Source organism: Somniosus microcephalus, chromosome 4, assembly GCF_052327205.1.
Source record: "Somniosus microcephalus isolate GS21.2 chromosome 4, FLI_Smic_1.0, whole genome shotgun sequence".
Lineage (NCBI taxonomy): Eukaryota > Metazoa > Chordata > Chondrichthyes > Squaliformes > Somniosidae > Somniosus > Somniosus microcephalus.
In genome coordinates this window covers 64,933,236-64,949,972 of record NC_140990.1, presented here as the reverse complement: position 1 = coordinate 64,949,972, position 16,737 = coordinate 64,933,236, and the positions used below count along the sequence as shown (strand labels likewise).

At 46.8% G+C, this 16,737-nt stretch overlaps 1 pseudogene; it reads left to right on the top strand.

Annotated features, from left to right (window-relative positions):
* The window catches only part of LOC147119080 (uncharacterized), a 96,397-nt pseudogene extending 84,978 nt beyond the window's left edge, over window positions 1-11,419 (top strand).
* The last annotated feature ends 5,318 nt before the right edge of the window (window positions 11,420-16,737 follow it).

Genomic DNA, 16,737 nt, shown 5'->3' with positions numbered 1-16,737 from the left:
CATCTGTAAATGGAGGAGAAATGGTGACTGGTCAGGGAACATCTGTAAATGGAGGAGAAATGGAGACTGGTCAGGGAGCGTCCGTAAATGGAGGAGAAATGGTGACAGGTCAGGGAGCGTCTGTAAATGGAGGAGAAATGGTGACATGTCAGGGAGTGTCTGTAAATGAAGGAGAAATGGTGACTAGTTAGGGAGCATCTGTAAATGGAGGAGAAATGGAGACTGGTCACGAAGGAGAAATGAGTCAGGATTTTGGGGGTTGGTTTGTATGAACAAATATATCAGTGATTTTAATGAGACTCTTTTCTGCGTCTCAGCTCCTGTAAATACTGGCTGTAACATAAGAAGATAAGAAATAGGAGGAGTGGGCCTGCTCCACCATTCAATAAAATCATGGCTGATCTTCTACCTCATCTCCACTATCCCCATATCCCTTGATTCCCTTAATAGTCAAAAATCTATCGATCCCTGTCCTGAATAGACTCAACGACTGAGCCTCCACAGAGCTCTGGGTTAGAGAATTCCAAAGATTCACCATCCTTTGAGTTTCTCCTCATCTCAGTCCTAAATGGCTGACCCCTTATTCTGAGACTGTGACCCCTGGTTCTAGACTCCCCAGCCAGAGGAAACAAAGATGCGCGGGTTAGGTTGATTGGCCATGATAAAAAAATTGGCCCTTAGTGTTAGGGGGGATTAAATACGTGGGGTTACGGGGATAGGGCTTGGGTGGGATGGCTGTCGGTGTAGGGACCGGGTGCTAGGGTTTGGATGATCAGCCATGACCTCGTTGAATGGCGGAGCAGGCTCGAAGGGCCGAATGGCCTACTCCTGCTCCTATCTTCTATGTTTCTATCCTCCCTGCATCTACCCTTTCAAACCCTGTAAGAATTTTGTATATTTCAATGAAATAACCTCTCATTCTTCTAAACTCTAGAAAATATAGGCCTAGTCTACTCAATCTCTCCGCAAAGGGGCCGGACTCTCAGGAGGCTCCACACTTTTTATTCGCTTATGGGACCTGGGCGTCGCTGGCAAGGCCAGCATTTATTGCCCATCCCTAGTTGTCCTTGAGAAGGTGGTGGTGAGCCGCCTTGAACCGCTGCAATCCGTGTGGTGAAGGTATTCCCACAGTGCTGTTAGGTAGGGAGTTCCACGATTTTGACCTAATGACGATGAAGGATCGGCGATATACTTCTAAGTCAGGATGGTGTGTGACTTGGAGGGAAACTTGGAGGTGGTGGTGTTCCCATGCGCCTGCTGCCCTTGTCCTTCTAGGTGGAAGAGGTTGCGGGTTTGGGAGGTGCTGCCGAAGAAGCCTTGGCAAGTTACTGCAGTGCATCTTATAGATGGTACACAGTGCAGCCACGGTACGCCGGTGGTGGAGGGAGTGAATGTTTAAGGTGGTGGATGGGGTGCCAATCAAATGGGCTGCTTTGTCCTGGACGGTGTTGAGCTTCTTGAGTGTTACTGGAGCTGCACTCATCCAGGCAAGTGGAGAGTATTTCATCACACTCCTTACTTGTGCCTTGTAGATGGGGAGTCAGCGGGTGAGACACTCGCTGCAGAATAGCTAGCCTCTGACCTGCTCTTGTTGCAACAGTATGTGGCTGGTCCAGTTAAGTTTCTGGTCAATGGTGACCCCCAGGATGTTGATGGTGGGGGATTTGGCGATGGTAATGCTGTTGAATGTCAAGGGGAGGTGGTTAGACTCTCGCTTGTTGGAGATAGTCATTGCCTGGCACTTCTGTGGTGCAAATGTTACCTGCCACTTATCAGCCCGTCCAGATCTTGTTGCATGCGGGCATGCACTGCTTCATTATCTGAGGAGTTGTGAATGGCGCTGAACACTGTGCAGTCATCAGCGAATATCCCCATTTCTGACCTTATGTTGGAGGGAAGGTCATTGATGAAGCAGCTGAAGATGGTTGGGCCTAGGACACTGACCTGAGGAACCCCTGTAGTGATGTCCTGGGGCTGTGATGATTGACCTTCAATCACCACAACCATCTTCTTTTGTGCTAGGTATGACTCCAGCCAGTGGAGTGTTTTCCCCCTGATTCCCATTTACTAGGGCTCCTTGATGCCAAACTTGGTCAAATGCTGCCTTGATGTCATGGGCAGTCACTCTCACCTCACCGCTAGAATTCAGCTCCTTTGTCCATGTTTGGACCAAGGCTGTAATGAGGTCATAGAAACATAGAAGATAGGAGCAGGAGTAGGCCATTCGGCCCCTCGAGCCTGCTCCGCCATTCAATGAGATCATGGCTGATCATCCAAATTCAGTACCCTGTTCCTGCCTTCTCTCCATATCCCTTGATCACTTTAGCCTTAAGAAATATATCCAACGCCTTCTTGAATATATTTAATGAATTGGCCTCAACTGCCTTCTGTGGTAGAGAATTCCACAGGTTCACCACTCTCTGGGTGAAGAAATTCCTCCTCATTTCTGTCCTAAATGGCCTACCCCTTATCCTTAGACTGTGACCCCTGGCTCTGGACTCCCCGGCCATCGGGAACATCCTTCCTGCATCTATTCTGTCCAGTCCTGTCAGAATTTTATAAATTTCAATGAGATCCCCTCTCATTCTTCTAAACTCCAGCGAGTACAAGCCCAATTGACCCAATCTCTCCTCATATGTCATTCCTGCCATCCCAGGTATCAGCCTGGTGAATCTTCGCTGAACTCCTTCCATGGCAAGAACATCCTTCCTCAGACAAGGCAACCAAAGCTGCACACAGTACTCAAGATGTGGTCTCACCAAGGCCCTGTATAACTGCAGCAAGACATCCTTGATCCTGTACTCAAACCCTATCGCTACGAAGGCCAGCATACCATTTGCCTTCTTAACCGCCTACTGCACCTGCATGCTTACCTTCAGCGACTGGTGCACAACGACACCCAGGTCTCGTTGCACTTCCCCTTCTCCCAATCTATTGCAACTCAAATAATAATCTGCCTTCCTGTTTTTGCCACCAAAGTGGATAACCTCACATTTATCCACGTTATATTGCACCTGCCATGCTTTTGCCCAATCACCCAACCTGCCCAAATCATCCATGGAGTTTCTCAGCATCCTCCTCACAGCACACACGCTCATCCAGCTTTGTGTCATCTGCAAACTTGGAGATATTACATCTAGTTCCCTCGTCCAGATCATTAATATATATTGTGAATAGCTGTGGTCCAAGGACCGATCCCTGCGGTACCCCACTAGTCACTGCCTGCCACTCGGAAAAAGACCCGTTTATTCCAACTCTTTGCTTTCTGTCTGCCAACCAGTTCTCTATCCAAGTCAATACCTTGCCCCCAATCCCATGTGCCTTAACTTTACACACTAATCTCTTATGCGGGACCTTATCGAAAGCCTTCTGAAAGTCCAAATACACCACATCCACTGGTTCTCCCTTATCTATTTTACCAGTTACATCCTCAAAAAATCCAGTAGATTAGTCAAGCACGATTTACCTTTTGTAAATCAATGTTGATTTTGTCCGATCCTGTCACTGTTTTCCAAGTGCTCTGTTATTACATCTTTTATAATGGACTCTAGCATTTTCCCCACTGCCGATGTCAGGCTTACCGGTCTGTAATTCCCCGCTTTCTCTCTACCACCTTTTTTGAATAGTGGGGTAACATTAGCTACCCTCCAATCCATGGGTACTGTTCCAGATTCCATCGAATGTTGGAAGATGATCAGCAATGCATCTACTATTTCTTGGCCACTTCCTTAAGTACCCTAGGATGTAGATTATCAGGCCCTGGGGATTTATCGGCCTTCAATCCCATCAATTTCCCTAACACCATTTCCCTACAAATACTGATTTTTTTCAGTTCCTCCCTATTATCAGACCCTATGTTCCCTGACATCTCTGGGAGGTTATTTGTGTCCTCCTCTGTGAAGACAGAACCAAAATATGTATTTAATTGGTCTGCCATTTCTTTGTTCCCCATTATAAATTCCCCTGACTCTGACTGCAAGGGACCGATGCTTGACTTCACCAATCTTTTTCTCTTCACAATATGTACAACAGCTTTTACAGTCAGTTTTTATGTTCCCTGCAAGCTTACTCTCATATTCTATTTTCCCTTTCTTAATTAATCCCTTTGTCCTCCTTTGTTGAATCCTAAACTGCTCCCAATCCTCAGGTTTACTGCTTTTTCTGACCAATCTATATGTCCTCTCCTTGGATCTTATGCTATCCATAAATTCCTTTGTTAGCCACGGTTGAGTCACCTTTTTTGTTTTATTTTTATGCCAAACTGGGATGAACAAATTCTGTAGTTCATCCATGCGGTCTTTGAATGTTTGCCATTGCCTATCCACCGTCAACCCTTTGAGTGACATTCCCCAATCAATCCTACCCAACTCGCGCCTCAGACCATCATAGTTTCCTTTATTTAAATTTAGGACCCTAGTCTCTGAGTCGACTACTTCATTCTCCATCTTAATGAAGAATTCGATCATATTATGATCGCTCCGACCCAAGGGGCCTCGTACAACAAGATTGCTAATTAATCGTTTCTTGTTACATAATACCCAGTCTAAGATGGCCTGATCTCTGGTTGGTTCCTCGACATATTGGTCCAGGAAACCATCCCGTAAACACTCCAGGAATTCCTCCACAGTATTGTTGCTAATTTGGTTAGCCCAATCTATATGTAGATTAATGTCACCCATGATGACTGCTGTGCCCTTATTGCACGCTTCTCTAATTTCCCTTTTAATGCCATCCCCAACCTCCGCATTACTGTTTGGAGGTCTATATACCACTCCCACTAACGTTTTCTGCCCCTTGGTATTTCTCAGTTCTACCCATACAGATTCCACATCATCAGAGCTAATATCCTTCCTTACAATTGTGTTAATCCCTTCTTTAACCAGCAATGCTACCCCACCTCCCTTTCCTTTTTGCCTATCTTTCCTGAATATTGAATACCCCTGGATGTTGAGTTCCCAGCCTTGGCCACCCTGGAGCCATGTTTCCGTAATCCCAATCAAATCATATTCATTTACCTCTATGCGCAGTTAATTCATCCACTTTATTACGAATGCTCCTCGCATTAAGACACAAAGCCTTCAGGCTTGCTATTTTAACGCTCTTAGACCTATTAGAATTATTATTTACTTTGGCCATGTTTGATTTAAACCGTTGATTTCTCTGACTGCCACTTTTGTTTTTCTCCTTCCTATCTTTTGCTTTTATCCTTGCTTCCCTTTCCTCTGTCCCCCTGCTCAGGTTCCCAAACCCCTGCCATTTTAGTTTAAACCCTCCCCCAGAGCACTAGCAAACACTCCCCCTAGGACATCGGTCCCGGCCCTGCCCAGGTGCAAACCATCCGGTTTGAACTGGTCCCACCTCCCCCAGAACCGGTTCCAATGTCCCAGGAATTTGAATCCCTCCCCCTTGCACCATTCCTCTAGCCACATATTCAGCTGAAATATCCTTCTATTTCTACTCTGACTAGCACGTGGCACTGGTAGCAATCCTCAGATTGCTACCTTTGAGGTCCTATTTTTTAATTTATCTCCTAACTCCCTATATTCAGCTTTTAGGACCTCATCCCGCTTTTTACCTATATCGTTGGTACCTATATGCACCACGACAACTGGCTGTTCACCCTCCCCTTCCAAGATGTTCTGCAGCCGCTCTGAGACATCCTGGACCCTTGCAGCAGGGAGGCAACACACCATCCTGGAGTCTCGTTTGTGGCCACAGCAACGCTTATTTATTCCCCTTACAATAGAATCCCCTATTACTATAGCTCTACCCCTCTTTTTTCCCCCCGTCCTGTGCAGCAGAGCCACCCCTGGTGCCAGGAAGTTGGCTGCTGCTGTCTTCCTCTGATAAGCCATCCCCCCCAACAGTACTCAAAGCGGTATATCTGTTTGAGAGGGGGATGTCCACAGGGGACCCTTGCACTATCTGCCTGTGCCTAGTACTCTGTCTGTTGGTCACCCATTCCCTTTCTGCCTGTCCAACCTTTGCCTGCGGTGTGAACAACTGATCAAACGTGATATGCACGACGTCCTCAGCCTCGCGAATGGTCCAGTATGTATCCAATCGCAGCTCTAGCACCGCAATGTGGTCTGCCAGTAGCTGCAGCTGGACACACTTCCTGCACACATACCACAGCACCGGGCTCTCCTGCCATGACTCACCCTTTAATTAATTGCAATTATATTAAAACAAATCAATCCCACCAATTACACTACAGTTAAATGGTATATTTAAGGGCCCTGGTTTACCAACAGTCCCCGCTACACCACAGAGACTTTAGAAAGTATAAACCACAGAGTTAAAGTTTAAAAAGAGAGAAATACTCACCAACCAATCACTTACCTGCTTTCTGGTGACATCACAGTTCGATTACTTTTTACTTCTCTCCCTCTCTGAGATTATAGATTAGTAAACCTACCTGGTCTCTGGGGCCTACCTGGTCTCTGGGGCCTACCTGGTCTCTGGCGCCTTTTTATATCACCGCCGCCGCCGAGATTCCTCCCGCCGCCGCCGCTGACGCTCTGAGGCCTACCTGGTCTCTGGCATGTGGATTATGTCGCCCATCCATCGGAGCTGATCGAGCATGATCAAAGCTTCGATGCTGGGGATGTTGGTCTGAGTGAGAACATTGATGTTGGTGCGCCTATCCTGCCAATGGAGTTGCAGATCTTGCGGAGGCCGCATTGGTGGTACCTCTCCAGTGCTTTGAGGTGCCTGCTGTACATGGTCCATGTCTCTGAAGCATACAGGAGGGCGGGTATCACTACTGCTCTGTCGACCATGAGCTTAGTGCTGGGTTTGATGTCCTGGTCTTCAAATACTCTCTTCCTCAGGCGACTGAAGGATGCACTGGCAGTGCCTTTGTTGACAGTAGGCTCCCAAGGTATAGAAAGTGGCCCACGTTGTCCAAGGCCTCATCATGGATTTTGATAATCGGGGAGCACTACTGTGTGGCGGGGTCAGGTTGGTAGAGGACCTTTGTCTTACAGATATTTAGTGTAAGGCCCATGCTCTCGTATGCTTCAGTGAAGGTGTTGATGATGGTTTAGAGTTCGGCCTCAGAGTGTGCGCAAACGCAAGCGTCGTCTGCATACTGTAATTTGATGACAGAGGATGGGACGACCTTGGATCTGGACTGGAGGCGACGGAGGTTGAACAGTTTCCCGTTTGTTCTGTAGATTAGCTCCACTCCAGCGGGGAGCTTACTGAGGGTGAGATGGAGCATTGCAGCCAGGAAGATCTAGAACAGCCTTGCTTGACCCCGGCCCATTTAGCAAGTCCGTTTATCACTCTGTTTAGCAAGTCACTCCATTAAGTAGATTCTCCAGCTCTGTGCCACACCGCTCATCCTCCTCCTACTCCCTACTCCAAAGGTGTCTCTGTCTTCAGCTATTCCACTCACTTCTGCACATTGTTGTTGAGCAAAATGGCTGCAGTTATTACCCAGAACATTCCGCGCCAGAATAGGCCCTATCAATGCTGCAGGGGCCCGGTGTGCGCAGGCGCGGGGAGGGCTTGGTGTGGGGTGGGTCCCGCGCGTGCGCAGTGCCGCCAGTCGGATGATGGCGGCGGAAGGCGGAGAGAAGATTCCAGAGCGGGGAGGAGGCGGCGGAGCGCAGGGGAGCAATAGAACCGGCGGGGAGCCTTTATAAACACCCGCGGTGGGCCTCAGGCCCCGAACAAGAGCCTCCGGGCCAGGCGTTTGCACCCAGCGGGGCGGCAGCTGCGGGGCTTTCTCCCGGTGACAGGCCCAGGGCAACGGCCGCCATCTTGAGAGGCTCAGGGTGCAGCAGGGCGCATGCGTGGCCCCCTTGGCCAGGAACCAGGAGGAGAGAATCTTGTCAATTTCTACCCTGGACACTCAGTGATGGCTTTTGTAACCTCCTTTTACAGGCTGTGAGAAGGGCAGCATTTACACACCGCAAACTCAAACCAAACATCACATCAAGATCTGACAGAGTCACTCCATTCATCAGGAACGAATATCATCGGCCTCTGAATGTGGAAGGAGAAATGATTGTCTGTTCTGTCTGTGGGAAAAGATTTCAAACATCAGTGTGACTGGAAAAGCACCGAGACACACACACCCGAGTGAGAGTGTTCCAGTGCACTGACTGTGGAAAGAGCTTTAACCAGTTACACAGCCTGAAAAAACATTGCACCGTTCACAGTGGGGAGAAACTGTACACATGTTCTATGTGTGGACGAGGCTTCAACGGATCGTCCAATCTGGAGAGACACAAGGACACCCGAACCATGGAGAAACCGTGGAAATGTAGGGACTGTGAGAAGGGATTCAGTTCCCCGTCGAAGCTGGAAACTCATCGACGCAGTCACACTGGGGAGAGGCCATTCACCTGTTCCGTGTGTGGGAAGGGATTCACTCAGTCATCGAAGCTCCAGACACACCAGCGAGTTCACACTGGGGAGAGGCCGTTCACCTGCTCCGTGTGTGGGAAGGAATTCACTCAATCGTCCAACCTCACTGAACACCATCTTGTTCACACCAATAAGAGACCTTTTAAATGTTCTGACTGTGAGAAGAGCTTTAAAAGAACAAAGGATCTGCTGAGGCACCAACACACTCACACTGGGGAGAGACCGTTCATCTGCTCCATGTGTGGGAAGGGATTCACTCAGTCATCCACCCTGGTCACTCATCAGCAAGTTCACACTGGGGAGAGGCCTTTTATCTGCTCTGTGTGTGGGAAGAGATTCATTAGTTCTTCCCGTTTCATTGAACACCAGCATGTTCACACCGGGGAGAGGCCGTTCACCTGCTCCGTGTGTGGGAAGACATTCACTCACTCACCTAACCTGCTGAGACACAAGCGCACTCACACTGGGGAGAGGCCGTTCACCTGCTCCGAGTGCGGGAAGGGATTCACTCGGTCATCCCACCTGCTGAGACATCAGCGAGTTCACAAGTGATGGCAGGGGTTGGATTCTGCTGTTGTTGCTGCTGTTAATCACATCCAGGACTGAACCATGTTCATTCTGTCAGTTGATTTGTTTCTGCTGATGTTAATAACCCTATAACTGGGCTGGAGTTTCATAGAATCTTACAGCACAGAAGGAGGCCATTCGCTCCATTGTGCCTGTGCTGGCTCTTTGGTAGAGTTATCCAATTATTCCCACAGCCCAGCACTTTCCCCATCGCCCCGCAATGTTTCCTTCTCAAGTATTCCCTTTTATAAGTTGTTATTATTGAATCTGCTTCCACCACCCTTTCAGGCAGTGCATTCCAGATCACAACAACTCGCTGCGTAAAAAATTCTCCTCATCTCCCCTCAGATTGTTTTGCCAGTTATTTTTAATCTGTGTCCTCTGGTCACCGACCCTTCTGCCAGTGGAAACAGTTTCTCCTAATTTACTCCATCAAAACTGCTCATAATTTTGAACATCTGAATTAAATCTCCCCTTAAATTTCTCTGCTCTAAGTAGAACAATCCCAGCTTCTCCAGTCTCTCCACATAACTGAAAACCCTCCCCCCTGGTACCAGTCTAGTAAATCTTTTCTGCTTCCTCGCCAAGGCCTTGACATCCTTCCTAAAGTGCGGTGCCCAGAATTGAACACAATACTCCAGCTGAGGCCGAACCAGTATTTTATAAAGGTTTAGCATAACTTCCTTGCTTTTGCACTCTATTCCTCTATTAATAAAGTCAAGGATCCCGTCTGGTTCTTTAAGAGCCTTCTTAACTTGTCCTGCCACCTTCAAAGATTTGTGTACATAAACCCCCAGGTCTCTCTGTTCCTGCACTCCTGTTAAAATTGTACCCTTTAGTTTATATTGAAACATAGAAACATTGAAGATAGGAGCAGGAGTAGGCCATTCGGCCCCTCGAGCCTGCTCCGCCATTTAATGAGATCATGGCTGATCATCCAAATTCAGTACCCTGTCCCTGCTTTCTCCCCATACCTCTTGATCCCTTTAACCTTAAGAAATATATCTAACTCCTTCTTGAATATACTTAATGAATTGGCCTCAACTGTGTAGGGGGTTTCTCTTGCTCGTTCTGGTCTCCTACCAGGCTTCGTGCAATAATTACCCTTGAGTGGTTCGACCCACTCTTCCCTACGGTTCTAGACCTTGGACTTAGGTGCAGGGAACTGTAGTGCAGAAAAACTCAATAGACCAGGTTGAATAGCACGAAATGGAGGCTTTTATTAGAAAACAGTTTGCAGCATTGTAAAATACATGTCATAAGCACAGATTAAAATAACTACAATCATGCACATATCTATAAACAACTCTATGGAAATGGGGAACACACGGCACATCGTAAAAGGGGAAACACATTACGATTACCCTTAACCCCCTCCCCTAGACCTAAACTAAGTTTCGACTTGAACTCGGGATCATGCTCACCACTTTCAGATTCGCAAAAAGGGGGGTTCGCAGCCTTTTGGCACAGCTTTCCGTCGTCACGTGGATTTGGAAACTTCTGGCGCAGTTTGCTTTTCTCTCAGGCGATGGAGCAGCAGATACAGCCTTGATGAGCGCTCGTCATGGTTGAAATCAGTTGAAACCTGTTGAATAACTGGATGCACATGGGAGAGTCCAGTAAGGAAAACTGAGAATGGGATGTTGAGGCACGGGAGTGCTAGGCCCGGAGTGTCCTTTTATTTCTCCCTCTGGCCTGACTCGTCGGTTTTTCTGAGGGTGTCTTCTCCTTCGGCCTGGGTCGTCGATGATCTCCCGACAACAGTACCCGGGCCACCCTCGTCGTCTTCCCGTCGTTTTCCGTTCCGCACCGAAGTTACGAATCGTACTGAAGAAATGAATTGTGAATCGTAGCGGTCGAGGTGAAGCGAAGCGTAATCGTAGTCGTAATCGCCGTTCGTCAACTCCCTGATGGACTTTTCAAATCCATAGTTATACCCTTTTGGGACAGTCTTATCTCCCGCCAAATCATAGTCCTGTCTTTGTAATATTTTTGGCAGGCAGAAATCTCTGCAGGGGCGCTTTGCCTTACAACGGGAGCCGGTGATAGCTTAACTGGCCTTCCTGGCCGATAATGTCTTTTACTTTGTCACCGTAACTCGGTTTGCATATTGATCGGTCTGGAGATTGCCCTTGACGGCTGTTAAACGGTTTTCCTTTGTACAGTAAATGGGTTTAAGTGTTCATTCAAATGTCCGCCCATTTCTTGATGGGCCCCATCCTGTTACCTGAAACTGTCCTGTACTTAGAATCCAATTAATATGTATGCTCAGTTCCCTGAGTTTCGTTTTCCCGATACTGGCTTTCGCGGGCTTACTGTCCTCAATCCACAAGCCTGTCTGGCTTGCAGTAACAGAAATCAAATGGTCCCAGAAACTGATCACGAGGTCCGGCGGCCATTTTGTATGCCCTTTTTATCAAAGGTTTTTCTGTACAAGCTTCTTTTGGTCAATAAAACTGTCTTATTAACCCTGTTTTCTTGCGTGATTAAATTACTGAAAATTTCGAATCTTACAACTGCCTTCTGTGGTAGAGAATTCCTCAGGTTCACCACTCTCTGGGTGAAGGAATTCCTCCTCATCTCTGTCCTAAATGGCTTACCCCTTATCCTTAGACTGTGACCCCTGGTAATGGACTCCCCCACCATCTGGAAAATCCTTCCTGCATCTAGTCTGTCTAGCCCTGTTAGAATTTTATAATTATATATTGCCTCTCATTCTTCCCACCATAATATATCACTTCACACATCTCTGCATTAAATTTCATCTGCCATGTGTCTGCCCATTTTACCAGTCTGTCTGTGTCCTCCTGAAGTCTGCTACTATCCTCCTCATTGTTTACGACATTTCCAAGTTTTGTGTCATCTGCAAACATTGAAATTATATACCCAAGTATATAATTACCCAAGCCCAGGTCATTAATATATATCAAAAAGGGCAGTGGTCCCAGTACAGACCCCTGGGGAACACCACTGTGTACTGTAGTGTATGTGCCTTTAAGAGCCCCAGGTGTGCTATAATGCCGGTAATTGCCACTCGGGCTATATAAGCCTGTATATTGTGTATATCCGTTAGAACCCCCCCCAGACTTTGCTTAGTAAATACCTATGAACCAACTCCTGTCTTCAGTGTCTTCATCAACACACGGACACTACAGTGGCGACGAAGTGGAAACGGACTTACCTGCAATTCGGCAGCACCTCAAGGACATCGATTCCTCGGGCGTCCAGAAGACTCAAGGAAGTGAGAGAAGCTGTGGTTTCACCAGCTGGCCAAGCTGGTGGCAGGTACTGTGCTAATCCTTCCTGGGCGTCAGGCTGGGGCTCCAGTGACTGGTTCTACAGCTGAGACAGGCAGCGAAATCAGAGGCAAGCAATAACGGACTGGGAGGGAGCACTCGTGAGACGGCCGGCGCGGCAAGCAGGTCAGAATTCAGACCTGGAGAGAAACTCCGGCGGGAACGAGTCTCCAACAGTAAATAAAAAAGAAAAAAAAAACAGAAACCGCAGTAAACAGCGTTGTCATCGGCAGCAGCGGCGGGAAAGCGCGGGAAGCACCATATCTTTGCTGCAGAAAAGAAAAAAAAGTGCGGGAAGCGCCATATCTTTTCTGAAATGCCTAAGTCTGGCAATATTGATGCTTTTGATATCGAAATAGAGGATTGGACCACATACGTGGAAAGAGTAGAGGTATATTGCACTGCAAATGGAATAGAAGATGAAAAAAAAGCTTCAGTACTTCTGAACTTAATGGGCGCAAAGGCATACGGGCTGTTACGAAATTTAATCACTCCAGCCAAACCAAAGGACAAGAATTTTAAAGAAATTGTTGATACCCTGCAGGAGCACTTAAACCCAATACCGCTGCTGATAGTGGAACGATTCAAGTTCTTCAAGAGAAATCAACACAAAAATGAAAGTAACGCTGATTACCTAACCGAATTAAGAAAGCTATCAAAGCACTGCGAATTCGGGGCAGGACTATCAGATTATCTTCGAGACAAATTCGTTTGCGGTCTCTTAAGTGAAGGAACACAAAAAAGGCTGCTTTCTGAAAAAGATTTAACATTGGACAAAGCTTTCAGTATGGCTGTATCATACGAAGCAGCAGCAAGAGGAGCTGCAGAGATACAACAAAAGACACAGGTTTTCGGCACCCATGAAATGACACAGGGTTTCGAAAGATGTTATCGCTGCGGCAGATCCACCCATAACCAGAGGGACTGCTGGTTCAAGGACAAAGCATGCAGGCAATGCGGAAAGATTGGACACATTGCACGGGTATGCCGATCTGGACAAAGTAAATCCACAGACAGAAAAAAAAAATCAATAAAGAAAAGTACAGGAAGGTACAAATGATGACGGACAGTAGCTCCGAAGACCAGAAGAGCGATAGCGACTTCAAAAACAAAAGACTAAGCTGTCTCAAATTACATAATGTACTTGCCAAAGATGATTACCAAACCATTTGGGTTACCCTCATGATAGCAGGGTCCCCAGTTAAAATGGAGCTAGATACAGGCTCAGCTCTAACCGTAATAAATCAACGGGATTACGAGAGGCTATTTTCGCATATACCTCTAAAAGATACATCCATTATCTTAAAAACATATACGGGGCAGAAAGTATACCCCAAAGGAACAATAAGGGTGCCTGTTGTATACAACGGCAAAGAAATACAAAAGTTGTATTTATACATTCTACAAGATGGTGGTCCACCGTTGTTGGGACGTGAATGGATCAGAAAGATACGTTTAGACTGGCACTCCATTCAGGCACTGACGGTGACCAGTAAGAAAAAAAACAATGATGACATCATACCTGAACGATTAAAAGACATCTTGGCCAACGCCAAAGAAGTGTTTCAAGAGAAACTAGGAACCTTGAAAGGCATCACCGCCTCAATAAAAGTGGAAGATGCAGCAATTCCCAAATTTTTTAAGGCAAGACCGGTGCCATACGCAATACGTCCAGCAGTCGAGGCAGAGCTGGAGAATTTGGAAAAAGCAGGCGTATTATCCAAAATAGATTGGAGCGAGTGGGCAACACCCTTCGTTCCAGTCATGAAAAAAGCATTGAATAAAGATAAATCTGAAGAACAGAGAAAAATTCGCATCTGTGGAGACTTCAAGATGATTGTAAACCCGGTCCTTCACACAGTACAGTATCCTCTTCCGAGGATAGAAGATATTTTCGCCTCACTATCCGGAGGGAAACGTTTCACCAAAATTGACTTGGCACAGGCATATCTACAGATGGAAGTTGAGGAGGCCTCTAAAAAGTATCTCACAATAAACATACACAAAGGCCTGTACCAGTACAATCGACTGGTTTTTGGAGTAGCATCAGCTCCAGCTATCTGGCAAAGAGCTATGGAGCAAGTCCTGCAAGGGATTCTGGGGACTCAATGCTACCTAGACGACATCCTTGTAACAGGAGAAAACGACAACGAGCACCTTGCCAATTTGGAGCAGGTGCTCACTAGGCTGAAAGAATGGGGCCTACGAGCGAATCGCCCCAAGTGCGAATTTTTCCAAAATCAGATATCATATTGTGGCCACATAATTAATAATGAAGGGTTGCATAAGTCACCTGAAAAAATTGAAGCGGTCATAAAAGCCCCAGCACCTGAAAATGTTTCACAATTAAGGTCGTTCCTGGGATTAATAAATTACTATCATAAATTTTTACCGAACTTATCAACTCTTCCACACCCTCTTAATGAACTTCTACAAACAGGAGTGATTTGGAATTGGAACGAAGACTGTAAACGTGCCTTCCATAATTGCAAAGACTTAATCACATCCGAAGAAGTTTTGGCTCATTACAACCCATCACTGCCAATCAGACTGGCGTGCGATGCATCCCCTTACGGCATAGGAGCAGTATTATCCCATAAATTCCCTGATGGCTCAGAACGGCCGATAGCTTTTGCGTCATGCTCATTAAACTCAGCTGAGTGTAACTATGCCCAAATCGACAGGGAAGCACTCAGCCTGGTATGGGGAGTGAAGAAATTCAACCATTACCTACACGGACAAAAATTTACCTTGTTGACTGACCATCAACCCCTCATCTCCATATTCAACCCTAAAAAGGGTGTTCCCATTATGACAGCGCAAAGGCTACAGAGGTGGTCCCTTTTTCTAGGGGCACTCCAATACAACATAGAATACAAAGGATCAAAACAGCATGGGAATGCTGACGGTTTATCGCGCCTACCATTGCCAACGGTAGAAGAGGCACCTACAGTAGACCCAGTAGAGATGTTCCACTCTACCATAGTGGAATGTCTACCAGTAACAAATTCTGCCATTGAAAGGGAGACGAGAAATGACCCGACTCTCTCACGGGTCTATGATTTAACAGTGAAGGGATGGCCAGCACATGGCGAACCACTGTTGCCAGCATTCTCGCAAAGAAGAGAACAGCTGTCAGTGTGCTGAGGAACCTTGATGTGTGGATCCAGAGTGGTAATTCCACCCAAACTCCAGGATAAAGTGCTAAAGGAGCTTCACGAGGGTCATCTGGGTGGAGTGAAAATGAAGAACCTAGCTAGGGCGTTTGTATGGTGGCCAGGTATCGATGGAGACATCGAAGAAATGACCAAGAGCTGCCTAGGATGCCAGAAGGTCCAAAACGCTCCACCACAAGCCCCTCTACATCCATGGGAGTGGCCCTTATCTCCCTGGCAAAGGGTGCACATCGACTTTGCTGGTCCATTTATGGACTCAATGTTCTTAATCGCGGTTGATGCACACTCCAAGTGGCCGGAGGTAATAAAGATGTCCTCCACCACCACGGAAAAAACCATCACAGTATTAAGGACCATATTTGCCAGGAATGGGCTGCCGGAACAGATATGTTCTGATAATGGACCGCAATTTGTGTCCGAAGAATTCAGAAAGTTCTTAAAAAACAATGGGGTTAAGCACTACACGTCCGCCCCATACCATCCCGCCACCAATGGATTGGCTGAAAGGTTTGTCCAGACCTTCAAGAAGGCCATAAAGGCCATGGGTACTGAAGACATAAAACTTCAGCACAAGGTGGATAACTTCTTATTCGCATACAGGAATGCAACACATATGGTTACCAACTAAACTCCCGCCATGATGTTCTTCAATAGAAACCTAAGATGCCAGCTGGATTTGGTCAAGCCCAACATCAGAAGGGACGTGGAGAACCGGCAGTTTCAAGGCATGAATGAAAGGCCAACTAGAACCTTCCAGATAGGTCAACAAGTTTTGGCCCGGGACTACCGTACCGAGAAATGGCAGCCTGGAACTATCTGCACACGACTAGGACCACTGGTGTATACCGTGGACATCGGAGAAAGCATAATAAGGCGCCATGCTGACCAAATCATAAAGTCATCCGAAAAGGGACAACCTACACCACAACTCTATACATCTAACGATGAAGTAGAGATACCCATATCTACCTCCGATCCGGTGATACTGGAACCCGATGAACCCGACACTGGCATTCAAGCCGAATCAGCCTTGCCAGAAGAACCTACTACACCCCCAAGGCGTTATCCGGACCGAGTCAGGAAGCCTGCTGAGAGACTGACTTATAATTAATTAACTACAGCAATGTATATTATTTTGCTTATAACATGTAATTAATAATTACTTAAAATATGATGTACTGGTTAGCTAAAAGGGGAGGAATTGTAGTGTATGTGCCTTTAAGAGCCCCAGGTGTTCTGTAATGCCGGTAATTGCCACTCGGGCTATATAAGCCTGTATATTGTGTATATCCGTTAGAACCCCCCCCAGACTTTGCTTA